General features: G+C 49.9%; 1 long non-coding RNA gene across 1 annotated transcript in view; it reads left to right on the forward strand.

The window, feature by feature from the left end:
* Positions 1-26,512, forward strand: part of LOC120409778 — a 36,149-nt gene extending 9,637 nt beyond the window's left edge. The window contains exon 3 of the long non-coding RNA XR_005601593.1: positions 25,915-26,512. This is a non-coding gene — a long non-coding RNA (uncharacterized LOC120409778). The remainder of the gene's footprint in view (positions 1-25,914) is intronic.
* The last annotated feature ends 200 nt before the right edge of the window (positions 26,513-26,712 follow it).

Here is a 26,712-nt window from a genome sequence, read left to right on the forward strand (position 1 = left end):
CCTGCTTTGAGTGGTAAATCTGTGATGTGGGCTGTGGCCACTGAACAGCTGGTCTCCTTCTTCCTGCCTTGCTGGGAATGATGAGAAAGCCTCAAGCCAGAAGGGATCATTGTATTCTCTCCTCCAAGCTCCAGGATCCAGCAGACCCCATCTGTCTGAGGTCCAGCACCCCGGAACTGGTGGCATGATCAGAAAATGCTCTGCCTGGATCCCAGGAGATGGAGCACAGTCCCCTCCCCAGAATGGTTTTAACCTTCACAGTTAAGGGGAATACACAAATCCTTTTCCCTGGCTGGAGTTTGACTGGCCTTGCACTCCAGCACCACTTCTTGCTGTGGCTTCTCTGATAGATTAAAGACATGCTTAAATACCTGATTTTGTTTTGGTTTCGTTCAAGAGAAGGTACTTATGAGCTACAATGTCCTCTCCATCTTCTTCCTGATAAACCAAACAGCTCGAGCTGTGCAAGTCTCGCATAAGCCATTTCCTTCAGCCCTTGTATCATTTTTGTGGCTGTTTTTGGCACCTTCCTCAATTTTTCAACTTCCTTCTGAAAACGTGGGCATCAGAACAGTACTCCATGTTCCAGCTTCGGGCTCGGCAGCTCAGACACTGTCTAATCAGCAGGACCATTTCCAGTGTCAGTGACTCGGAGGAGGGAGAGGGGGAGGGAGGAGGGATCCTTGGCAGCAAGCTGTGCTTCATGGAGGGCCCTCTGCTTTGGGATTCACACTCTTTTCCCAGCTACAGAAACCAGCCTCTGTCAGGGCAGATCTGTTTCCACAAGCTGTCTCCTCGAAGTGCAGGAAGACCTTGTCTTGTACCCTCCAGGACTCCTGATTGGGCTGCCTTGGGCTGCAGCTAGTTTGGTGTTTGCCTCTGCATCATGCAAATATGTACACGGAGGGCCTGACAGCCACCTTTCACAAGCCTTAAAAATCAACATTCTGGCCTAGTTCTGCTCTCCTCTGCCTCCTGGCTCTGTAGCAGGTAAGCCTGAACAACCCTGAGTCTCAGGACGCCGGCCTGAGGCAAATTTCTGCCCATCTGCGTGGAGACTGCACAGCTCACAAGCGAACACTGAGTTATTTATAGCAATTCCCATGTCCTCAGCAGCTCTCTCTTTCGAGGATGGTGTCACCGTCGCTTTGCTGCCCCTGTCACCACGCCAGGGCTGAGCTCTCACACCAGTTTCAAGCCACCCTGGCAGCAAAGGAACAGATGACTGTGGCTGTTGGCATCCCAGTGCCCATCAGGGAGGCAGGGAGTGCAAAGGTGCCTGTGCAAGCCATCTGCAGTGACAGCTTCTCCATTCCTTGCTGCTCAAGCAGGGTTTCTCATTGCAGATGGATAAAATCCCAAGGTTGCATGCTTTGCTTTTGGCCCTGCTGCACTTTTGCAGCTTCTCCTGAACCCCATGATCACGCCCAAGAGCTGATCCCTCCACCAGGGTAAAAGAGGTGTCATTGGTAAATGATCTTTTTATTCCCTGGGCCTAAGACTTCGAGGCTGCCATGCAGAAAATCAGGCTTTCCACAGTGCTACATATTTAATCAGTGCATGAAAAGGCAACTCATCCAGAAGGACAAGCAGAGAAGTTCCTCCCAACCCTGTCCTTGTGGCTGCATCCGCAGGCAAGGCTGTAGGGCTTTGCAAAGCCATAGATCACCCCAGCAAAGCAAGTGAAGTAATGTCATATTACAAGAGCCAGGATTTTCTAGTGCTTTCCTAGAATGGAAAACACTTTCAGACTTAGTTTCCTGAACACCACCCTGTTCATGAGTAAAGTCATGGATCACCTTCTGCTGCCCACCAGCAGGCAGCCACTTTTCCGTGAAAGCTTTTTCTTTTTTCACAGGGGCCTTATTCTTTGAGTGCAGAAATAAGGCCTAAAATAGCATGTTTTGGAATAAATTCGCTTCCAAGCTATGTGAATGGGAACTTCAGGTTTCTCTCCCTCAACACCTTTGCTGTTCAGTCCGTGTTTCCAATGGAGCAACCAGCGCAAGAGAGGAATCTCAGCCCCAGGCCTGTATGAAATGAGATCTGTGGCTGAGACCTGTCAGGAGAGCCACAACACTTCAGAGATCGCTTATCACGGAGCAAGTGAGGGAAAACATCAGATCCAACCAGCTACCAGCGTGGTCACCGAAGGAAACACTGAAGAAATAGTCCAAAAATGGAAAAAATCTTTGGGAATTAATCCAGATTTTAGTGCAGATTTGATATACAGAGTTGTGAGTGAAGGCTTTACCCACTGGAGCAATGTGAGGTTTTCCTTTTGCCTCCCATTTTCTCCATCTTTATGCAGCTGAGGAATGTGTTCCCCATGCTTGGTACCCACAGGTGATCTGGGAACAATAGCAGCCTGGGCTGGATTCAAGATACGCCCAGAAAAACCATCATTCATCGCTGCTAGACATTTTTATGGAGCTCCTCAACTTATCCCTGGAGTGCCTTACAAATATTAACATACAAATCCTCACACTTCCTTCCTCTAAGAGGCTGTTATTGCCTAGACTTTAAAAGTAAGGAAGCTAAGGCCGAGAGGCGAATAGACTCACTGAGATCACAGAGGAAATGTGTGATCTTTGTGGTCTGGACACTCCTGACCAACAAATCCTTAACCTAGCTTCTTGCCCGTGGCAGATAAGAAAGGGTGAAGGTTTGAGTCATAATTTTAAGGGGGTGATTCCACCAGCTTTACTGTCCCCTGCAGAGACCAGGGATGGTGTGTCACCATCCACATAGGGGCTGGTGGGACATGGACCCCATGGGCACATGGCAGGATGAGAGCTCTCCCCCTGCAGGCACCCCAGATTTTTTTCAGGAATCTGGTGGAGAATTCTGCACTTTTATTAGGACCATTATAAAGACAGGTGCCTGTGGCCTGTCCTATCCACCTGGATAAAATTCAAGGACAACCCAATAAACCCCTCTGCATCCTCTGCAGTGGCTTTGCTTTGTTTAAAGCTGGCACCAATTTAAAGTTCAGTACTTCAGGCTCTGCTCCTGCATCTTCCATGAGATGACAGTGAAGATGGCAGCACTTAGAGGAATTACTGGCTGGAGCACAACTCGGGCTGTATGATTTTCATTAGCACTAACAAGCATTAAGCAGGAAAATGCTCAGGAAAATGACTGTATCTCCAAGTATTCATCCCAAACAGACTTGCTAGGGGAACAACGGGCTCTGCAGCCTTGGATTTCTCAGCTCTGCAAAGGGATTAAACTCTCCCTGGGTTTTCCTTCTCTTGTTTTAGTGATGGTGACATTTGATAACAAGCCTGTTATTGGAGTCTGCTTTTCCAGCTTCCCCAGTCATGTTTCCCAGCTTCCCCAATCTGTTTGGTTTTTTATTTAAATGAGCCCATGGGTCCTGAAGCTGAAAACTGTGTGCAACATATCACTTCAGTTTTTAATATGATTTTGTGAGCCTCTCACCCCTGCAAGGAACACTGAAAAAGCAAAAAGCACCACACAGCCCAGCTCTACATAGTGCAGCCAGCCAGGCAAAGTACCCTGTGTATCTTGTTCTATAAAATAAAATTTGATGGAGATGTTGTTTCCTCAGTTAATGCAAGATGCTGTAAAGTCTGACTTACAATTTTGGGGTGGTTCAAGGCTTCTGGGAGTAGCAAGGCAGCAAGAGGTCTGTGAATTGGCTTCTGGTGAGGTTGGGGAAGTGACAGGATGCTTAAATTGGAGAGGGGCTGTTACTTTGCCCTTGGGCATACCCATGTCCACCCTTCTGCCTGCAGAGGAAGGGCTGGGGGCTGCTGCAGGTGGGTTTATTGGGTTGTCCTCACCCCATAGCTGAGACAAGGATGCTCTGCTGACCCTGCCTACCCCTGCAATGAAAGGTCTCTGCCCCACGGAGCAAAGTCCTTGGGGAGTCACTGCCTGCAGCTTGGCTGATATCTCCCCTGCTGTAAGTGGAAGCACCAAGGAGACAACCGGACCAAGTGGGAGACAAAGGGAGGCGTGTTCATCTTCTGATCATGATGCTTGGGCCACACATCTTACACACTCTGTTGGGTGCATTCAGGGGTCCCAGAAATGTATTAATTGAGCTGGATTGAGTGAATTTATTGCTGACATCAGTGAAAATCAAAGCACAGCTGAACAGGCATAAGAGCTCACCCTCTTTGTGGTCAGCAGCCGTGGCAGGAATCCCCTCTGCTGCTGCTGCCCATCCCATCACCACCACCAGCCCTTGCCTCACCATTAGGGTGAGCGGTGATTCATGGTCTCCTGGTGAGTTTGGGAAAGCCTGGTGAGTCTGGCATGGTTTGTGCTCACAGCTCCTCTCTAGATAGATCTCCTACCCGGTGCTCGCCGGCAGCCGCAGCTCGTGCCAGAGTGCCCAGGGATGAGGCCACTACACCTCTCCAAGCAGCAGGGAGCTGCTGGGATGGTTTTATCCTCTCTGTAGCCAAGAGAGCAAGAGGCAATAAATAACACCTGCATCCAGGGAAAAGGCAGGTGTTATGTGTAACAGGGGAATCCAGCCACGCTGGTGAGTGGACTGGCTTCCAAGGAGAGACGGGAGAGGTGAATAATAACACATAGATCTCAGCTAAATGGCAGTCCTGAGAGGCAGGGCTTGAATCTATATGCTTTTCAAGAGCATACCCTAAGATGAAGAATATTTAGTGGCAGGCCAAGGGGACAGCAGTCAAGAAAGTGAAGTTTTTTCAGTCTGTCTTAGTGTGAAAAATAAAGTCCGTGTGGGTACATTGGAAGTGATGAAAGCCGAGTGAGGAGATGCCTGGAGAGTCTGAGCACAGGCAGAGCAGCCAGGATGGAAAAAGCAGGTTTGCCTTTGTGGTGAGTGGCAGGGGAGGGCTCATCAAGGGCTTTAATCAGTCATGGTAAAGCAATACCAAGGAAACAGTCAGATTACCAGGCTCTCCACATCCTGCAAGAGCTTCCCTGCAAGAAAAACCAGGAGTTTAGGGAGCTGAATGGAGGTGAGGGATGGAGACAGGCAGACAGCAGGGTCTTATGAGGGTGGAGCAAGCAGTCGCTTTGCTGTCAAAATATCCCAATTTTCAGCTGTGCTGCCAACTTTGACATGCTCTTGGACAATTCTTCACCCCATTTTCTGTGTGTGTAGTGAGGGTGAGGATGCCAACTCCCTGAAGCTTGGCAGAAACAGGACCAATGTCATGTAGAACACAGACTTTGTGGGGCAGAGCAAGCAGAAATGCTGCTCTGTCCTCCATACACACTGAGGGTTTACTTGGAGAAGGTGAAATCATGAAGCAGCAAGCATGGAAGAGAGAGAAATCTAATAAAACACATTTTTAAGACAAATATGTGATTCTAGAAGCCATCAGAGGATGTTTAATGCCAGACTTAACATGTCCACCGTCCCATGCTGATCAAAAGACCTGAAAAAGCTCTAATCAGCTGCTTGTGAACACTTTTTTTCCTACTGTAAAAATGGAATTTAATTAAAAATGGAGAGGCAGAGGCTCAGCTGACTCAGTGGGACTTTGGCCCCTGCCTCGCAGAGCACTTGAGGACATGTTTTAAGTTCCAGCTGATGGCTCTGGAGAATCAGTTACTGGCTGGCTCCAGGATGGATTCCCCACTATGTTTGAGGGTTGTGCTCTTGGGGGATGGATTTAAGCACATGCTTAATCTTAAGCATGTGCCAAGCATCCTGTTAATTGAGGGTTTTTCGGAGAAGGTCCTGGTGTTATTGTTTCTCCTTGGAGCCTGTCCCTGAGCACATGTGAGCAAACACGTCACAACAGCCTGGAAAAGCAAAGCATTTTGAAATGCTTTTCCAGACAGTAAACTCAGGACAAATTTATTTGGTTTGAACAGTTTGGCACTGGTGAACGTAAACCTCTCCTGGTTTTTATTTTCCTCTGCTTTCCACTTCGAGCAGTATCAATGTCAAGCTGCTCATGGACTGAGCTCTCCAGTGCTTGGGCAAAGGAAGTCTGTAAATGGGTAAAGGTGTTTGCAACAGCCCAGGGGAGAGCTGGGCACAGCACATCCTCACACAGCTGCATTTCTTCTGTATTAGGAATTGTGTGGCCAGCAGGAGCAGGGAGGTCATTCTTCCCCTGTACTCAGTACTGGTGAGGCCACATCCTGAGTGCTGTGTCCAGTTCTGGGCCCCTCAGTTCAGGAAGGATGTTGAGGTGCTTGAGCGTGTCCAGAGGAGGGCAACAAGGTTGGTGAAGGGCTTGGAATACAAGCCCTGTGAGGAATGATTGAGGGAACTGGGATTGTTTAGCCTGGAGAAAAGGAGGCATGGGGGAGACTTTATCACTCTCTACAACTTCCTGAAAGGAGGCTGCAGACAGGTGGGGGTTGGTCTCTTCCACCAGGCAGCAACTGACAGAACAAGAGGACACTGTCTCAAGCTGTGTCAAGGAAGGTAGAGGTTGGATATTAGGAAAAAGTTTTTCACTGAAAGAATAATAAAGAACTGGAATGGTCTGCCCAGGGAGGTGGTAGAGTCACCATCTCTGGATGTGTTTAAAAAAAGACTGGACATGGCACTTGGTGCCATGGTTTAGTTGAGGTGTTAGGGCATGGGTTGGACTCGATGATCTTAGAGGTCTCTTCCAACCTCGTTATTCTGTGATTCTGTGATTCTGGAGCCAGGATGGATCCAAATTGCTCCCAAGCATCCCAAAGCACCAGCCCTGGGATAGCAGTGACTGATGGTAGAGCTCATTTTGCTGCTGGAATATCCCTTTCCAGACCTTGAGTGATTCCTGTCTGTCAGAGAGGACATAAATGGAATTAATAACTTGGACTCAACCTCATGAGCAAAGGACCAGCTGCTTGGTTGTGCCAGAGGAGATCAATGGGGCCCTACAGCAGGACAGACAACCTGAGGGAGAGATAGCAAAGGTTTCAAACAGCCTGCAGGAATTTCTCCCCAGAGTGGTGGTACTAATGCCCTACAGGATGCTTTAGTCCTCTCTCTTGTCCCAGGATGATTTCAGTGTGCCAAAGAGGTGTTTAAATCCCATTTGTCCTGCAGGTAGCCAGTGGCTCTGGGACCCAGGGTGGGATACCAGCCTGCATTTTGGGAGTCTAATTGGCAAATCAGACCACCCCTCCCATGCTTTCTGCCTGCCCAGCTTGGCATTGTTCCCCTCATGACCTGTGCTGCTGCTGAGCCCAGCACTCAGACCCAAACCCATCACCACTGCCTGCTCACTGAGGGACACTGAAACGCCCTGCTTGATGGGGAATGTTATAATTAACGCTGTCTGTACACAGCTGAAATGTTAACGCTTCTATTAGCACACTTTTTGACTTGCTTTTAACACCACAGGTGGCTTTTCAAGAGCTCAGGCTTGATTTAAATCACATCCACTGCTTATTGCTTTAATTATGGAAATGGACAGAGCAAGGGAGCACATTTCTGGGTATGGGTTCCCATGAAAAGCATGAGGGAAGCAAAGTGGCATGATTTTATTTTCTGCATGGATATATGGAGATCAGGGAGAGGACTGGGCATGGATGACTCCCCCACTGCCCTGGACCTTCCTCAAAGATTTGCCATGGGCATAAAGAGAATCCACTACTCAGCATTTTCCAGCAGTGTTAAATTGTGTTTGTGTTGGAGCTGGGGTGAGAAATACAGAAACACAGAAATCACCTCATCCTTCAGCTCAGAGCAGAGGGCTCTGACCATGTTCCAGCCTCACTCTTGCTGACAAACTGGGATGCCAGCAGGTTGGACAGCTGAGGGGGTGCAGGACCTCAGCTCCAGCCCCCAGGAACGAGCAGGAGCATCCTCTGGGTCCATCTGCAGGGAGATAGCCTGGCCCAAGGCTTCACTGCTTTGCTCCTGGCTGGAAACCCCAGGAGGAAACAAGTCCTATGCCATGTCAACAATCCCTCATGTTACCTCTCATCTAAATATAGTGCTGGAATTGCAGGGGAGGAAGCTCAGCAGGGAGAAGCAGAGCAGGGAAGGCAGAGTTCCCCTACCAAAGGATGAGGGAAAGGGACTCATCCTCACTCAGAACTCCCAAACTGCTGCCGTGGAGGAAGGCGTAGGGATGCCTCCTTGCTTTTCCATGCACAGCATTCAGCTTTCCTGCAGGGTCTCTTCACTTTGCAGGGGCTGAGGCTGGAGCAGGTGAGGCCAGAGCAAGCCCAGAGCAAACCCCTGTGGCTGCACAGAGAGGCTGGAAGGTGGGGTACCCCTGTGTGGCCATCAGTGCCTCCGCCCCCACCATCCCAGTGCCAGAGAGATTTTCCTGCCCCTCAGTGTCCATGGGGCTGCATCCAGCCCTTGGTTCCCATCCCCACTCCGTGTATCTCCCACTGCCTGCTCCAGAGGCATCTCACAGCTTCTCCAGAGCCTCCCCCAGCACATTCCCCTCCATCCCCCCTCCCCTATTCACTCTTCCCCTGGCGCTGGACTTTGAAGGAAAGCCTTTCCCCCCTGTTTTTATCTGCATACCATTCATGGCACTCAGCCCTTGTGCTGTCATGCAAAACTGTGAGGAATGAGCCGGGTGATAAAGCAGAGGGAGCCAAAGCATGAAGGCCGTGAACCCCCTGGTTATATTTCGGAGCCATAAATTACACCCTTCAGCCACGGGTTAAGCAGGTCATTAGAAGCAAAAAACACTGGGAAAACGTTCAAAAAGCAGCACCCCTTCAGATCTCCCCTCCCTCACTTCAAGGGAGGGAAATCACAGCCCCCTTACCTGTGTTCTGGGATGCAGCCAGTTATGCCAGGTATTTTTGGCATTGCCTCAGCAGTGGCTGTAAATCTTTATTACTCTGGCTGAGCTGACACCCTGCCAGAAAAGTTTGTTGTGGGATAAACTGAGTGACCTCGGGGTGGGAATGTGGCAGGGGGGATGGCAGGGGCTGCGTGTGGCCCTTTGGCTCGAGCTGGAAAATATCTCTGCAGTTCCAGGTCGATTCCCATGGCTTTTTCCAAGGTAAGGCACTGCCAGAGTCAGGGAAGCACCATCCCCTGAGCAGGGATGTGGGAGGAAGAGGTGACAAGCAGAGTTAACACAGGTGAGGACCAGAAAAGGCTGGTCCATGGGTACAGCCTGGTACTTTCCAGTGAGTTGGAGCTTATAAATCATTTTGACAAAATAATTAAAGCATATATATGCTGTGATTTATAACACTGCCTCTCACTGTAGTACCCTAGACCGGAGTGATGCTGGATACAGGGATGTGTAAAACCAAGCTCAAAAGGCTTGTCTTGCCCTTGCAACGTGAAGCTCCAAATCCAGAATGACTCCAAATCAACGATACTGCCCATTATCAACCTGGCTGCAGGTTGGGTGACTCCACTTCAGCTGAGACCTGCTGAGGTCAGTCAGTCTCCATCACAAGTCAAAAAGTGGGGTTAAGTTGCCTGGCTGCACCCTCTGTGCTGCTTGAGTGGGAATTGTGAGGAAGACAGAGCAAAAACTGAAGGCACAAACAGCCACCTTCTAAAACCCACGTGGAATTAAAGCAGAGAGAAAGCCTTTTGCACAGGCAATTACACAAATGCACGTCTGGGTTGAGAGCTGAGCCTGACCTACAGCTCTCAGGGACGGGCAGACACTGTTATTAAAGCTCATCAGGACAGACCCAGTGCTGCAGAGGCCAGCTGAAACCATCAGAAAGGTATTTACTACTTGACTTTGCTCCATACCTCATAAAAGGGAGAAATAAAATAACTCAGCATCAGGACAGTCCTTTGGGTGGAAGCAGGGCATTGGCACTGGGGGTTTAATAGGGAGGTGACCCAGAGGGTTTGGACAGAAGGGATGGCTCCTTCTTCACGTGCAGTGATGAACCACATCATCAGGGTTTATTTTTATTGTGGCTAGCCCAAAAATTAATAATCCAAAGCTATTGTGGGAGATTATTTTACCAGGGAAGAAGGAGGTATGTGGGATTTAGACAAACTGTCAGATCTCCTCTAAGAGAAAAAAATGTAATTTTTCAGCAGCTTCGTCTAGGCCACCCTTTGAGGATGTTGCTTTACAAAGTTTCCCTTTTTTTTTTTGTCTAGACTTGATCAGTTCTGTAACACACACACATTCATTTCCCTCTCCCCTTCCAAATCATCTGCTAGTGACTGACATTTCAGTGGAGTGCCATCTTACTGGCATATAAATGAAGCTTTTCAGCATTCTTAGAAGGGGTGGTCGTCTTCTGAGATTCTTGGAATTCAAGTTGAAGATGAAAAAAAAAATTTTTTTTTAAAACCTGCAAAACTTGGGTTTTTTTTCCCTAACAGATGCTCTATGCAAATGTTGAAATAAGTGTATTAATATCAAGCTCAGCCATCTGCCTAAATAATTTCTCAGGGAAAAAAAAATTGCAGCGTAAGAAACATGAAAAATTAAAGCTGGGTAGCAGATTTAAACAGGGTATGTCCTGTCAGGCTGCATGGACTAATGCATGAGGCAGTCAGGGCACGGAGCAGCCCCACACCCAGCAGCACTGGTGCTTTTCCCACATGCTGCACCTTGCTAGATGACCCTCTAAGCCAGTACTTTTAACTCCTGCAAGGTCAGGGTGCTGCTCAGTTTTCCAGAGATTAGAGGGCCTGATCCAGCATCCAAAGACCATCATCTCAGTTGTCTGTCTGTCTGTCTATCTATCTATCTATCTATCTATCTTTCTATCGCTGTAGGAAGACACAGGCCCTTAGAGGAGGTGAATCATCTGCCCTGCTTTAGGATGAGCTGAATCATATCCTGGGCCCTTGGGAAGGAGTGGGGGGAAGAAGCCTCCCAAATATCCCAACCTTGCTGCTCAGGGGGAGGAAGCAGGTCAGAGCCCAGTGGGTGCCGTGCAGTGCCCTGGAGGATGTGGAGAACAAACCTTCTCCAGGAGTGAGGCTGGAGGCTGTTCCACCTTACTCTGTGCCAGGGCCCTGCCTTCCTGCAGGGATCGTCCATCCTCAAGTGGGATGTGGCAGTGATCAACCCACAATCTCCATATTTTATCCCCAAACCTGCTGGGTCCCCACCTCCAGGTGCTGAGCGAGCCGGGGAGCGCAGGGGCAGCGGCCCTGCCCACAGGGAGGGTGAAGGGCACTGCCCACACCAGGCAGCATCCTCTCTCTCTCTCCAGACAGAAATGGGAGAAAGGAACAAACAAACATCCAGCAAGGCAAAACCTCATTAAAAACAACCCTCTGCCCTTTCCAGCTCTGGGAAGCAGAGCTGCTGACGGAGCCCTTCAGAATGAGCCCAAGTGAGGGGATCAGCTGCAGAGCCTGGCAGTGTGTGAGCAGCCTGGGACTACGTGCCCCCAGAACTGGTGCCTGCACTCCACAGGGCACCTTCTTCCCATCCCTGCCTCTGGTGCTGGTGTTTCCCAATGGGAAGAGCTGTAGGAGTGGCATTGCACACTCCAAGCACCACTCTCCTATTCCCAGTGTGCCTCCCTCCACATCCCAGGGTTTAGCATCAGGCAATGGTCTGAACTCCTCCTCGATGGCACTGAAGTGAGGAGGGGGACCAATGTACCAGCCAAGGCAATACAGAGAGTTGGACTGACTTCCAAAAATCCTCTCTCTCTCTCTCCAGACAGAAATGGGAGAAAGGAACAAACAAACAAAGGGACTTTTCCTACCATCCTCTTCAAAAATGCCCCTTTACTTTGGGGGTTGAGCAGTGGCCATAAGCAGCCCGTGAGCTGGAGGGTCTCACCCAGCCTCACACCAGCCATGGGAGGGGATGGTGGGATGAACCCCTCGTCCCCAGTGCCCCAGCAGAGATGCCCATGCTCTGCCCATCCTATTGCAACAACCCAACCTGGACCTGAATCCGTTTATTCCAGTCCTTGTTTGGGTTTTTACGCTAAAGCTGATTCAGGGGGCGTGTGAGTGGAGCTCAGGAGCAGTGACTTAAGACATGGCAGGTGGAGACAAAGCCAGCCTTGGTGGCCAGGTCCCTGCCAGGAGTTTCATGGATGGTGCTTAGTCCAGAGGAGAAATCCTCAGTGTGTTTCTGGGCAGCTTGGACACAGCTGCCTTGGACACATTCGGGAGGCTAATGAGGCGCTAAGGAGCTCCACTGGGCTTGGCTCCCAGGCTGTTTTCCCAGCTTATTTTTGCCTTGGATCATAGTTCCCAAAACATCCACCCACTCTCAAAGCCCAGGCAATGCTGCAGGGGGACAATGTCCTTGGCTCACTTTGGGTGCTGTTTTCCCATGCAGAGGTGAGCCTGTATCCAATATCTTTACCTAACTGACCTTCCTGCTGTCCCAAACAGGACTGCAGTGTCTCGCCTGCAAGTTGGGAGTGACACTGGGCACCTCCTGTGGGGGAATTAACTGTTCTGGGACAGCACACATGCCCTGGATCACGCTGTGGATGATCCAGGCTCCAGCTCTGGCCTTGTTTAGGTGAGTGGTAATGTCCTTTTAAGATAAAAGCCCTTAAAATCCAACATAAAAAGGCTCTTCCAGGACTCTCCTTGTGTTAGGCCAATGCAGTGATCTACAGCAGCATCCTCAGCAAAATTAAGCAGTAGCTGCTGACCAGTCTCTGCTCCCCAACTGCCCATGCCAATGGCAGAGCAGAGAGACCCATGGACCTTGCTGAGGTTAGAACAGACTGGATTTGCAGCCACTCAGTCCATTAATTACCAAAATACCAAGGCACAGTCCTGCCCACATCTGGGTGACTGTTACCCCAGGTGAGGTCTCACCTTCCAGAGGGAGGTGGCAGCTCCTCTCTCCCAGAAAGGGAAGAAGCAAAGAGGGTTTGAGGGATGAGAGCCCACACAGGAGCCTCAGTGCTGTGCCTCCAGATGGAAAGTGAGTCCAGCCCTGCATTCCCACCCCAGCCACCTGTGCTGTCTTCCCCTGTGGCATCTGTCCTGCAGAAAGCCCCATCCCACCTTCTTTGCTTTCAGCTGCAGAACTCTGGGGTGAGACCAGGGCTGAGAAACACCAGAGATCAGAGAGAGGTGACAGGAGCGGCAGGGAGCAGCTTTTATTTACTGCAAGCACAGGGAATGGGGAAAGATGAAGCTTTCCTGCCCAAGGAAATTTTTTAATTAATTTTTGGGAGATGTGAGGTGGACGATTAAAGAATTTCCCACCCTGTGTGCAAAGGAAACGAGCATTTGTGTCCGACCCTCTGGGCAAATCTCAAAGCAGGCAATCACAGTTGCCATTCAAAACCATCCCTGGGGTTTCCCTTGCACCTGGAGGCCCTTCCCTCAGCCCAAACTTTTTCTCATTTACCCCAGCATGGACAAGAGTGATTGCTCATGAGATAACAGCATGACCCAAGAGACTCAGCCTCTGTCTGCAGTCATGTAATAAATCTCCCCTGCACACTGTGGTTAAACCAAACCACCCTGGTCTCAGACAGAACTGGCTTTTATCAAATATTAAGCAAGTGAATATAATTTTTTTTTGCCCTCATTTGGGGCTTTCTTGATCTCTGGCCATACAGGTCTGTTTCTCTTCCATTAGGGTAGGGAAGAAGATGTCTAAAATCAGTGCAAAAAGCACTTTCCAAGTGAGAAGCCCTGTAAAAGAGAATTATTTCAGTGCCAAAGCTGTGACATGGTTGGCTCCACTCACCCCAGATCCTCACCATGAAGCCCCTGGTGTTGCTCAATGGGTCAGCATTATTCCTATGAGTCATCCTGACTCCTTTTTCCTGGAGGACAGGCAAGGGCTGCCAGGCTGGAAGCAGGAGAGCACACACACAGCAGCAACAGGACCAAACATCTCTTCTAACAACATCATCAGGTGACAGAATTTTGTTTGCTGCCTTGTTTTCCCTTTCCCCATCACCCCTTTCCCGGAGTGGCTCCTGTCCTTTTGCTCTGTGTTTCATTGCATGTGGGGTTTCTTTAAAAGCAAAATTAAAAATCACATTTTACACCACTCCACACACGTAAAAATAGAAAAGGGAGCCTTGAACAGAAGCTGCATTATGTTTGGAGCAGGTTCCTCCTGCCAGGCGTGACGTGATGCTCCTTTCCAAGCCTTGGCATGTTTCAGGAAGGGTTCATCCTTCCTGCAGGCACTCAGGGTAGCTGGGGCCAGAAACCCGACAGCTCCACTCACAAATTCCTGTGCAAACCTCGTGGGCAGCCAGCCAGGGCATGAATCACAACCCAGGTTCAGGCTTCCGGTGGGATTGAGGCTATTTTTGTCCCCTTTTGGCTAATCCAAAAGAGGAGGTGTCCTACTGCCTCTGGTTTAGCCTCTTGAGGATAGATCCCTCTGTCTGTGGCTTCAAAAGCCTTTAGAGATTGGAATGGGTGCGTTTACTATCCCAGTAAAGATAGATTAAACCAGGCACATCTAAATCCAGCCCATCACAAGGTGACCACGGAGACCAGAAGCAGCATAAGATATTTTCTACCTTGGGCCCACAGTCCCTACAGTCCGCAAGTGCCGAGGGGTTTGACAACCTGTGTGGGTCTGATTGTGGACACCTGTGGATGCCACTGGGTGCTCAGTGGCCAAAACCAGGTGTGATTCACCTGGCCTCTTTTGGACACCCTCTTCTTGGCGTTCATGAGAGCTCCATGGCCTGGCAAAGGGAGCTGAGATGATGAAATCCCACCAGGGCGTCCCTCCCTGCTCTGGGAGAAGCAGATGGAGGTGATGAGGAGACACCCTGACAGCAGCTGGGAGCCTGTTCCCATCCCCACGCAGAACAGACCGACCCAGTGACAACACTTCGCAGGGCCCAATGCAAAGGAGAAAAGGGGGGAAAGGAAGCACAGACAGCAAAACACCTCAGCAGAGCTCTGGATTTCGAGCACACAAACTGTTAGGATACTCCCAAGCACTTGGGTGCATAAATATTAAATAAGCTGCAGCGAGAGGAGAGAGATGTCTGTGCTGTTCGCAACCTGGGGCAGGAAGCAAGGACTTGGCCACTCCACACATCCCAACACAGCCTTGGACAAGGCACAGAATGACCCAGGGCAGCACCGAGCATCCCACGGGGGGCTCTGCTGTCATACAGCAGCTCCTTGACAGAGGCTGGCCCTGAGGTTCCCTGCTTGTTGTCCGGACTGAGACACTTAGCAAGTCCCATGTAGCTAATTACACTCTGGTTCGATGCCTCATAGCCTCTTGTACTCTTTCTTATGTTAATTAGCAGTACCCAGCAGGGAGAACACATCCCCACCACATCTTGCTTCCCTGTCGCCACAAGGGAGGGATGGAGGCTGCTGATGGGAGCTCTGCTCCACAAAGATGAGAGAAGGGGACACGCTCCACCACACAGCCAGGCTCGCTGCAGACATTTTCTTGTGGAACCAGAAGCAATTGGTAGAAAATGTCCCTTGTCAGGACCTTGTGCCCAGCAGGAAAACCCCATGAGAGGGGATATGGTGTGGGCAGCTGGCTGAAGGAGGAACAGACATCCCTTTTCCTTAGGCCAAGTCTTCTGGCCTGGTTCCCTACAGCATAACACAGTGGCAGTGTTTCCTGTGGGCTGAGTGGCTCACAGCAGCTTTAGGGACCTGTCTGTGCATTAATTTAGTCCAGATCAATCCTCTCCTGGCCCTGTGAGGCCCAGCTCAGCTGGCAGCATCTGAAGGCCCTCGACAGCACATGAAATCTAAGCAGCACTTACACAGGCACAGGTGGGGTACAAGCAGCCACTGAGTTTGCTGCAAAACCATTAAATCTTGGCTTGGGAGGAGGAGACTGGAGCAGACAATCTCCAGCTGGCACAATCCCAGCTGTGCCTTGGCACTGAGCACACAGCTGGTGGCATGGGGAGGGCTTGCACACAACTGCAGCTGGGGAACAGGGGTGCCTGGAGCCCAGGTGGGGTGAAGAGCCAGCAGAGCGAGAAAGGGTCTCAGCTGCTGCAAGCTCACCAGCAGAGATATCTCCTGAATGGTCAGAAAGAGTTTAAGGCACCTCATGGGGCACCTGCAGCAAACACAGCTCTCCTTTTGGCCAGGAGATGGTCAGGAACCAGGGCTCAGACCGAGGCCACTGGGCTGATGTAACCTCAGGCTGTACTTCCAGAGGAGAGGACAGGAGGGGAAGTGTGTGGCAATGGTACCTGACCCCAGAAAGGCCTGGGGAGGCAGAGGGGACCTGCAGAGTGCCAGACTGGGGAGCAGTGTTGCAATGAAGGCAGGAGAGCAGCAGAGCAGGGAGCACTGGCCTGGACCCCTCCTCTCCTCATCCACAGAAGAACATCCCCAGTGTGTGACCACGGGTTCTCCAGAAACCTGTGCGTGTCCCCTCAGTGAGCAAAGGCCAGGCAGGGTCTTTCCCTCCAGACCACTCCTCCCATGGGGGTCTGCAGGGACCTGACTGTTTCATACCTGCCAAAATCCAGCCAAACAGCTCTTGGGGTGTTCCTGCATGGTGAAAAAACCCCAAACTGCGCTCTGCAGCTGGTTGAAACCCACGGACACCCCCAGGCACCCGGAACATGGGGAGCTGCTGGAACACCCCCTCGCTGGCAAAGGTGCCAGGTCCTGCCCTGGCTCCCTCTGTCTGGCTCAGAAAGCTGCCGTTGTTGCCTCTGTTCACCCCACCCCACCAATTCTTTTCCTTTTCTCCTTGGATTAAACAAACCCCGCGGTGTTTCCAGCATGACTAATTCCATAATGACAGCAATATCCCCTGCCTCCCGTGCAGCCCAGGAAGGTGCCAAGCGCCATTAACATGCTGGTACACATTGCTATTGCATAATCAGCTGGATCTTCCTGCGGGAAAATGAGCTGAATTAGACACTCTCCTTTGCTGGAATACCAGGGACCAATGGGGATTTCCACGAGGGAGATGTTTATAAAAGGAAAATCCATATGATGCTGCCTTGAAAAACTGCTGTTGTCTGACAAATGCCAAAAAGGAGCCTGTATCTCTCTCTGACACACATTCTTGTGGCTGTGAAAGTGAAGGGGCTCTTTCCTTCAGTCCTCCCATGCTCCATAAGCTGCTGCTCTCACCCTCTGTGTGGTTCTGTTCGTTTCTTCACCTGGGGGCTGAACCTATGGCAAAGGCTGCAGCAGGGTTTCTTCAGCACCACCTGGACTGAGCTGAGCTGACATGTGCCCCATGTTCCTCAGCCTGGGATGCCAAAGGAAAGCCTGGGACCACACCTGGGGAGGCTGAGCACAGGCCCCAGACTCCTGGTGAGATCTCAGGACAGCACTCTGCCCCTCAGACACCTCAGCTCTTCGAGGAGGGGCAGTGATGTGATCTGGTGTGTGGCATTTGGCTGTCACATACCACAGGAAAGGACTGGCTTAGTCTCTATCCCATTATCCCAGAGCGATTTTGGACAAGCAACCAGGTAAAGAACAGAATTAATTATTCTGCTTTGGCAAGGAAGATGCTGCCCATGAAGTCTCATTACTGATGCATTGCCATGGAAATGTGTGGCAGGAGGGAGGAAATCTCACCTGCAGTACTTCCAATGTAATTCCCTCCTTTGTGCCCGAAATTAAAAGCCAATGACTGGAAAAGCAGCCGAGAAAGTCTTAAACTTGCAGCTGTTAAGTGTTGAAAACTGACACACCTGATGATGGATAGTGAAACATCTCTTTAATTTCATTGCTCTTGCCAGCAATAACAGCCTTCGTTGGCTCTGATCTCTGGGCTGGCTCTCCTGAATCGGGGGCAGGCAATTCCCCATCCCCTCCTCCAGAGATTGAAGCCTCTGGGTGCAGCCCTACACCAACATTCCCATTTATCCTCGCAGTCCCTCTTTGCTCATCTGCTAGATTTCCCTGACTTGGAAGCACTAACCCCTACCCAGGATGTAGGAATGTTCCAGACAACTCTGTTTATTATTAATAAGTTTCTATACGTGTGTGAAAGTCCCTGCAGCTCCCTGCGAAATGAACCTCCAGAGGCAGATTTTGTACTGCTTCCCTTGGCTGCTTTTCCCCCCTCCCTGCAGAGCACAACACAAACGGGTTTCCAGCAGCACATAGGGGCTGAGGAGCAAAGAGGAATCAAATCAGCTTTGGGGACCTTTGTTTGCCTGTGACCAAAGGTGTTTTCTAAGAGGGATGGCTGAGCTGTGAATTGGAAGTGTTACCTGCATTATTTCCTGCCCACCACAGCTATTGTTTATAGCCTGAAGCGCAGTTTGCTCACCTCGGTTTTGTTTGGGAGATGAATGTTGGTTAGGACATCATCCAAGTCAACCCAACACCCACGTTTAATAAGATCATTCTGTGGTTGTCAAATGCTTGTTGAAGAACCACGCGATGTTTTCTAAGTACGATTTATAGAATCATCGAATCATGGAATGGTTTGGATTGGAAGGGACCTTAAAGATCATCCAGTTCCACCTCCCATGCCATGTGCAGGGACACCTTCCACTGTCCCAGGGTGCTCCAAGCCCCGTCCAGCCTGGCCTTGGACACTTCCAGGGATGGGGCTTCAAAAACTTCCCTCAACAATGTGTTCCAGTGCCTCACCACCCTCGCAGGAAAGAATTTCTTCCTCACATCCAATTTAAACCCAGCCCTTTTCAGCTTAAAGCCATTAAGGAATCTCCCCATCCTACAGAGAGCAGACAGGGAAAGGCAGAACAAGTGGACCAAGCTCAGAGCTGGGATGAGAGCTGAAATCACGGCTCCCAGCACGGTGCCTTTCCTGGTGATTCATGTCAAAAACAGGGGGACAAGAAGGTTTTTAGCGGAATCTTTTGTTTTGCTGGGGGAACAGCAGCCTTCCCAGGTTACCACCAAGGCTTTTATTTTTTATTACTCTTAGCTCAGCCAGGCTGGATGAATTGTCCTCCAGTGTAGGCACCAGTGCTGCCTGTGCTGCTGTGCTCTCGGGCAGCTCTGATCTACAGCACAGCAGTTACCCAGAAGGAACCGAGCGAAGAGCTCTCCTTTCCTCTCCCATAAACAAGTTTTCCCCAGGTTTTGGCTTACACACATGCAGAGGGCCATCACCATGTGGGGTTCACAAGTTCTACCCCGTGTTCCTGACATTCACTTCCACAGCTCCTGAGCTGGGCTTGTGTTGAGGATGTGAAATTCCAGTTGGTTCGGAGAAGTACATTTACACTCTTACCTGTTGAAGGAGGGGGTGGTTAACAGGATGGCTGCCTGGGCAATGTCAGGTGGTTCTCACACAGACATACCCCTTCCCTCTCACAAATGGCCCATCACAGGAAATTGGATTGACCTCCTCTTTATTTATCGTCACCAACTCTTGTTCTGCCTTGTCAGAGACTGATGACTGCTCCCAGTGTTTGCCATCTACCCAGACCTCAAGGAATACTACAAGGCTCTTTGGAGAGATGCAATCACAGAGCTGTGGGCAGTTGGCCAGATTAATTCCTGATTACAGTGTAGAATATATGGCCAGTGATTTCTCAAATCCCACTATCAGCTGTTTTAGGCAGCCATAAAATATAATACTGCTCATATAATGACTAAAATTCATCTACAATACCAGGAGGATTTAGTCCCTTCTCCTAGGGTTGGCCCTCCATTCCTCTGACCTTCCTCACAGACCTCCTCTGCTCACCCCTTTGGGTTGAAATCCCCCTCCTTGTACCCAGGGGACCCACATGCAGCATTCAGGATGAAAACTTCCAAGCTCCCCATAAATGTGATGGAAACACTCTCCTGATTTTGAAAGCCAGGGTAAATCCTGGGTTTTCTGGAACATTTTCCCACTGTCTCTTGCTGCCTTTGTCACATTTTGTGGGCTTGTTTAGATGAGCAATTAATTGGTCGAGGCAGGATTGCCTGGGAAAAGTCAAGTGCGAAATACCTTTCATAGAACATCAAGCTGGACTCAGTATTCAAAATCTGAGAAGTGCTGTCACAGGACATATTTCCATGGTAAGCCAAAGGAAAGAAATGATGAAGATGAACACTGAAGTAAACTGGTTTATACTGGCCAGCTCTGGTGGTGGGAGATCCTCGCCAGCACCTGAAATGTCAATGCTACAGCCACTCTGCAACCTGCTCTGTGCTGTTGGACCCCTCAAAGTCCTGAAGGAGTTAAAGCCCTAAAATCTCCCTTGGTGACCTGTCCTCTAGCAGGCAGCCCTGTTCCCAAAGGATTACACCCGGTATTTATCCCAAACCCGCCGCTCCCCACTGCAGAGGCTGTCACTGCTCTGAGCAGCCCATGGCTCTCTCTCAGGAGGTCTCCCCCAAACTGTGGCCACCTGAAGCCCCTCTCAGCATGCTGGCATTTCTCCTTGTCCCCACTGCAGCCGTGGTGGCATCCTGCCCACTCACAGGCATCGTGCCCATGTCCCCAGCCCCTGCTGCCAGCCTGTCACCGGGGCAGGGGTCTCTTTGTGGCCCCTCCAGCAGGTCTGCATTCCATGCCAGTGGCAAGAGAGGCTTTCTAACGCCTCTGCTTCCCTCTCTGCCCCTCTCTCAGCATGCAGGATGCTCACACAAAGGAGGAAGCATATGTGTGGTTTGGAGGGAAGCAGCGTGGCACCGCTTTTGGACACCTCCCTTACCTGACACCTTTCCTACCTCTCCTGTCCTTTTATTCCTGTGTGTGGTGGAGAGCAAAACCTCTCTGCAAGCCTGGCTTATTTTTAGAAGGCTGCACAGCCAGAGACACCCTTTCACTAGCCAAAGTAAGAGGACACCAAATGGTCCTGACCTTTCTCTCCAAGGCCCCATGTGGGGCCCGTGCATTGGGCAGAGCACAGGGTGGAAGCAGGGAAGGAAGGAATTTGTGTGTGCTTGCTTGGCCGACTGCCCTTGCCTGGGGCTTGAGTTTATATAAAGAAGATGAGGACACCACACAGGGATGAAGGTTTGTTGGCCATCACAGGGCTCGGAAGCTGTACTGACAAGGTCATGGGCTTGAAAACACTTTCAAAAACCTCCTCAGCAGATCTCCTGGAAATGCTTCTCCTCATCTCTCCCAGGTGCTGAGCATGCAGAGTGACTTTACCTAGAGCCTGTGAATTTCCCTCTTTGTTCTTATGACACCCTAGTGTTGCAGCAGGGACTTGATGCAGTTCTTCATGCATCTGAGCCACTGTTCGAAAAAAAAAAAGCAAAATACCAAAGGGTTGATCCCTGCCTGCAGGTGGGAGTCCTGAGAAGCAGAGAAAAGGAGTCCCAGATTTGCTCTGCCTTGTATAGACTCTCTCTTTCTCTTTATTTAAATCCAGTCTCATCAGACTTGGTGCTGTGACCATTTCCTTGGGGGAGCCTGTTTCAGTGTCTGACCACCCTCTGGATGAAGAACCTTTTCCTAATACCCAATCTAAACCTCCCCTGACACAGCTCCAGCCATTCCCTCGGGCCCTGTTACTGGTCAGAGAAGAGATCAGTGCCTGCCCCTCCTCTTCTCCTCAAGAGGAAGCCGTAGACCGTGATGAGGTCACGTCTGGTCCCTGCTTTTGCAGTGGATTTTGGAAATAAACCACCTGCCATCCTCTGTCCCTTGGACTCACAGCTGTACAGTGGCACTGCTTCAGTTAAAGCGACACTTCCTGCACATGGAGCAGGGTCCTGCAGTGCTGGCTACTACACAAACATTTAAAAAGGGAAACTCTGGCTCCAACAAACTGGCAAGATGATTTTAATACAGGAGTGAGCACACAAGTGCAGATGAGCAGGGTAACGAGATGCCTTTTTCCCTGGCTTTGTAACCTCTTCACCCATCAAAGTCCAGCAGCGAACACACGCACCACGGGCACAGCAAGGGGCTCAAATGTGTTCTGCAGCTTGGATAATTGATAAAAACAGCCCTCTCTCAGCCCCAGCCCTGGCTTGAATGTGACAGCCACGCCAAGGAGGCCTTTAACGTGCCTGGAACTGCTGCAGACAATGGGGAGGCCGGATTCCCAGGAGGGCAGCAGGAGAAGAGGAGGAGTTGCTGCTTCATGACCCATCAGCTCTCCAGAGCATAAGGACACCTTTGTTTGCTTATCCTTCAGCCTCCTGTTACCCAAAGTGGGAGAAGCAGGAGATGGGAGAAACCTGGGATTTTCAAACATTTTCTGAGTCAGATGCAGCGGGAGAGGGGAGGAAAGCATTCCCACACCCAGCCTGAAACAAACAGGCAGCGCCTGCCTGGGCCCAGAGCAGCCACCGCCCCTGATAAACACCAGTGCTGGTGCAAACCCCAAGGGATTTGGGGGTCTGCTTGGGTATCTCCCCCAAAATCCATCAGGCAGCACCTTGCCTGGAGGCAGCATCACCCACGGCCTTCTGTTAGTGGGGTATGGTGATGGGGGCTGGACGTTTTCCTCCCGGCAGCCAGGGATGGGCGAAACGCTCGCCTTCCACTCGCCCAGGCACAGCCTACCCCAAGCCACCCCGACCTCAGGGTGTCTCCTCATCACACTGTCCCTTCCCCAGCTGGAAAAGTTTTCCAGCCCCAGGATCTGCTCTGTGAGAGAGAATCCCCAGTAAGTTTACTCAGAGGTTTGTCAACCCGGGGATTTTTCCCTCCCCAAATTATTTCAGAGAGAAGTTTTAAGTTACAGCATCTGCCCCTCCCTGCTTTTCCTCCTGTGCCATTGTTGTATGGGACTGGAATTACCTGAAGGTTGGGTTTCCATCCAAACACCAGAAGGAAGGAGGCAGAAATGCCATTCATTATCTCCAATTGATTTTATTTATCGGGTATAAAGGAGCAACTGGAAGCCAAACAGACATTTGGGCAAATATGTTCAAAGGGGCTGCTATCATTTAATGGGTGAAATGTTAAGGAGCTTTAGCATGAGGTGATGCTGGCAGAGAACTCCAGGACTCTTTGCCCAGGCCAGAAGGAAAAGCTGAGGACAACTGCACTGACTTTGGCTCAACCCAGTCAAATACTGCAACGACTGTTTTTAACTTGCAGTCAGCTTGACGGCAGCATCAGCAGCTCCAAACCTGAAGGAAAGGATCACATGCCTGAAATCTTGCCTGATTTTTTCTCCAACTATATCATCTAGTCTAATAAAAGACAATAACTCCTCCTCCCAACCTTGCCTTGCTCAGAGCCTGAAAACACCAGAGCTCCAACAATTCTCCTGTAACAAAGGGAATGAGTCATTCATCAAAGCATGCATTTGGGAAAAAAAAAAATCTGCATATTCATTTTAAATTCTGGTATTTAGCTAAAAAGATCTGGTTTACCTGTAGAAAATTATATTTAAAAATAATTTTAAAAATCAACAAAACCCCCAAAACCTAATCAACGGCTGTTGAAATTCAAAGTCTGGGGGCAAATGGCTGAAAGATATTTTTGGGCACAAATAACATCATTTTTCAAGCATAAGCAGAATAGTGGGAACAAAGGACTTGCCAAAGGATTGCAGCTAGAGCAAGCTCTGGGGAAATCATTTCAACAGACAGATGGGTGGAAGGACACCCAAATGTCAGGAAATGGCACCCAAAACCTGACAACATCCAGATTTCCTGAGCACATCGGGCAATGAGGAAGCTGCTGCCGTTTCATACCTCACATAGCGATTGTCTGCATGCAAGAAAAGAAAAGCCACGTGGCCTGAGACGTTTTCTGGAGTGACAGAGTCACTTGTGGCCACCACAAGGTGGGCACCTTGTCAGCTGCAGAGGTTTAACAGGACTCCAAACCCCCTTTTTAAAAGGGCCTCTAGTCTGCAAGGCAAGCAGAATCTCTGGCTTCAAAGACATCTCCCTGGATCTTCACAAAGATTTTTTGTTTTAAAGTGGGGTCTGTGCTAGTTTGTACCTCTAAACACCAGGAGGTGCTCCCGGGGCCAGCAGAGCCTGGAATTGCAGCAGTGCAGAACATCCCTCCTCCAAGCTGAGGCTGCTGCTGTCTGAACAAGGTGTCTTTGCCCCAGCACCTGAAGAATAGTGGGGTTTTGGTAGCTTCAGTGAATCGTAATTGCACCCATCCAAAAGTAGTGACCTCAGCCCTGCCAACCATAAAACACTGCTCACTGTTTGGGCTTAATGGTGTGTGGCCTGCCAAGGAATCTTTTTTCTCTCCCTTTCAGAGACAATCTGGGGGAATTTATTGGCTTTTTAAAGCTGTCTGATCTTTCACTGAAGGAAACTAATGGAATATCAATGACACCAGGTATTTGTCACAAGTATCATTTATGGAGGAAATACGGGCCTGGCTCAGGAGGGCTCTCCTGCACATGGTTAACCAATTCCACACACAGGTCCAGGCAGCAGCTGGGATCAAACCCAGGCTTCTCTGTGGCTGCAGGCTTATCAGCCCCTACCAAACACAGGAAAGCAAAGAGCATTCCTAATTCAGTTGACTAATTCAATTTAAAATCCCGATGAGGACAAGGCAGCTTGAATTTTCATGGGAGCTTTAATTTAGGATGACACCTTTGCAGCTGGAAGGAAGAGCCTTTGGTTGATTTCAAGCACCTTTTCAAAATAGCAGGTAAAAAAAAAATAATTTTAAAAAGATGAAAACATTCCTTTTCCCATTTTTTTACTAGCATCTCCATTTTTTTCAGCTCTGACTTTTCACTGAGCTACACCCTATTTGGGGAAAGGTCTGCTCTTTTTTCGACTCTTTTTCTGACAGGTTAAGAGTTACCCAAAAGAAAACGATGTCTCAGAAGTGTTGTGATAGATGTGAGGCTTCAGTTTTTAACAGAAAAAAAAGCTTTATAACAGGCTGCACCCTTATGGGGTCATCTAACCCTTGTGGAGGACTCATGCCTGCTGTGCTGAGGTTTTACCCCACAGGGCAGCATCAAGAGCCGTGATCAGTTCCCCAAAACTGAGATTTGCAAACATCCCACGCTCAGACTCTGGTTTTTGGGACACAAATCTGCTTTCAGGTTTTCTTGCCAGCCTTAAACCCAGCTTGGGTACTCAAGAGCCTGCTAAGGACTGTGCCCAGTGATGAGTCTTTCTCTGCAACATGGTGGAAAAATTGCTCTTAAAAACATGAAATGTGCCAGAAAGGAACAAGCAGCATGTCTCATTCCTCAAATTTTTTGGAACGGGTTTTGAATAACAGAGGGGATGGTGGCAAAGGGAAAAAAAGGCCACTTTTGTGCTCAAAGACTGGAGAAATGTTTAAGTACCCGAAGTTTCGTGTTAAATTAGTACAAAACATGGTGATTTGCTGCAGGGCTCGAATTTCAGCTTCTGCAAACCTCTCTCAGGGGAGAAGCGAAAGGGAAAGAGCAGGTCCCGGGTTTGAAAGCAGTGAATAAATTAAGCCCGGGATGCTTTAACCCCAGGAGCGTGGCAGGAGAAGCCTCCGTACGACGGCGGAGGGAATTTCCCGCAGAGCTTTGACAGCACAATTAGCAGCGGGGCTTGATGGGGCAGGGAACGAGAGCAGGAGCGAGCGTGGCCGGGGGGGATTGTTGATGTGCCCCCGAGCTGCAGAAGCTTCTGTTGCCTCTATTCCCTTAAACCACGGTGCTCTGTCCCCCAGATCCAATCCCTGGGCTCGCATCCATCCACCATCCCGCAGGGAATTGCTCCTGCCTTGCTCTGTGAGCTCCCGGGGCTTGTCCGCCTTCGGGGGAAACGGGGCAATGATAGGAGGAGCAGGGATGGCCCAACACCTCCGAGCCCTTTAGTGCCTCTGTTCCTTCAAAGCTGCTCAGAAATGAGCCGGAGACCCAAATTAGGGTGAAAAGAGGGCTCAACATGTAATTTTTTCTCAAATGCTGTGACCACGTTCCACGGATTTTGGGGAGCGATCCCTAAATCCGAGCCCAGCAGTGCTGCAGGTTCACGTCCGAGCTGTCCCTGGGTCTGTCTGCAGAACGTGCTGGCAGCTCCTGGAACGCAGAGCAAGACAGAGGGAGGGAGAGAGAGAGCAAGAGGGAGACGTGCTGCAGATACTTGCACACCAGAACATCACATGAACATGTTTAGTATTTTTCCAGAGGAAAATATCATCCAGGAGGCATAATTATATCTTAGGTTCCCTTTTTTTTTTTTTTTTTTTTTTTTTTTACAGAGCTTTTTAAGCAGTTGTTTTGTTTCATTCTTCTCCTTTTTCTATTTTCGAATTACAGCGTTTGCAGAAACAGGAGGAGGATGACAGCTAACACAAGAGAGAAGCCACGGGTGCCTGAGAGGGAGAGAGATGCTGCTGTTCCTTGCCATCCCTGGAAGTGTTCAAGGCCAGGCTGGATGGGGCTCTGAGCAACCTCATCTAGTGGAAAGTGTCCCTGCCCATGGCAGGGGGGGTTGGAATGACATGATCATTAAGGTTCCTTCAAACCTAAATTGTTCTAGGATTCTGTGACTCAAAAGCAGCTAAATTTAGGTCTTGTTCTGCAAGCTGACTCCCCCGTGGCAACTCACAAAGTGATTCTTGCTTGATGATCTCTCAAAGGACAAGACCTTGGCAAGAGAGAACCTCTTGAACTTCCCACCATCCCAACACATCCAGAGGTTAAATTTCTCTGGGAACATCCCCAAGAAGGTGGTTGAAGCAGCTCTGACAAGCTGGATATTTTGTACACCTCCATCCTGACAGGTGAGACGCTCACCCACTGCCACCATTGGTGAAGCTCACCCTCTTCCCAGTCATCACTTGGAATCATTTTGTGCTGCTCCACTGGCTCAGGGCCACAGCTGGATGCCAGGGGAGCTGGGAACACAGCACGTTTTCACAAACAGAAGTGCCCAAAGGCATTTGAGATAGCAAACTCACTCCTTCTAGGCTGTCACCACAGTAACAGGGGGCTTCCCAAAAATAATCAACAATACGATTCTGAGCCGCTCACTTGTCATCTTGGAATTAGCAGCTACTCAACATTTTGGCTGAGAAATGAAACACCCGGCAGGAATTGGTAGTGGGTGTTTCA

The sequence above is a fragment of the Corvus cornix genome, chromosome 2 (genome assembly GCF_000738735.6).
Source record: "Corvus cornix cornix isolate S_Up_H32 chromosome 2, ASM73873v5, whole genome shotgun sequence".
NCBI classification, from domain to species: Eukaryota; Metazoa; Chordata; class Aves; order Passeriformes; family Corvidae; genus Corvus; species Corvus cornix.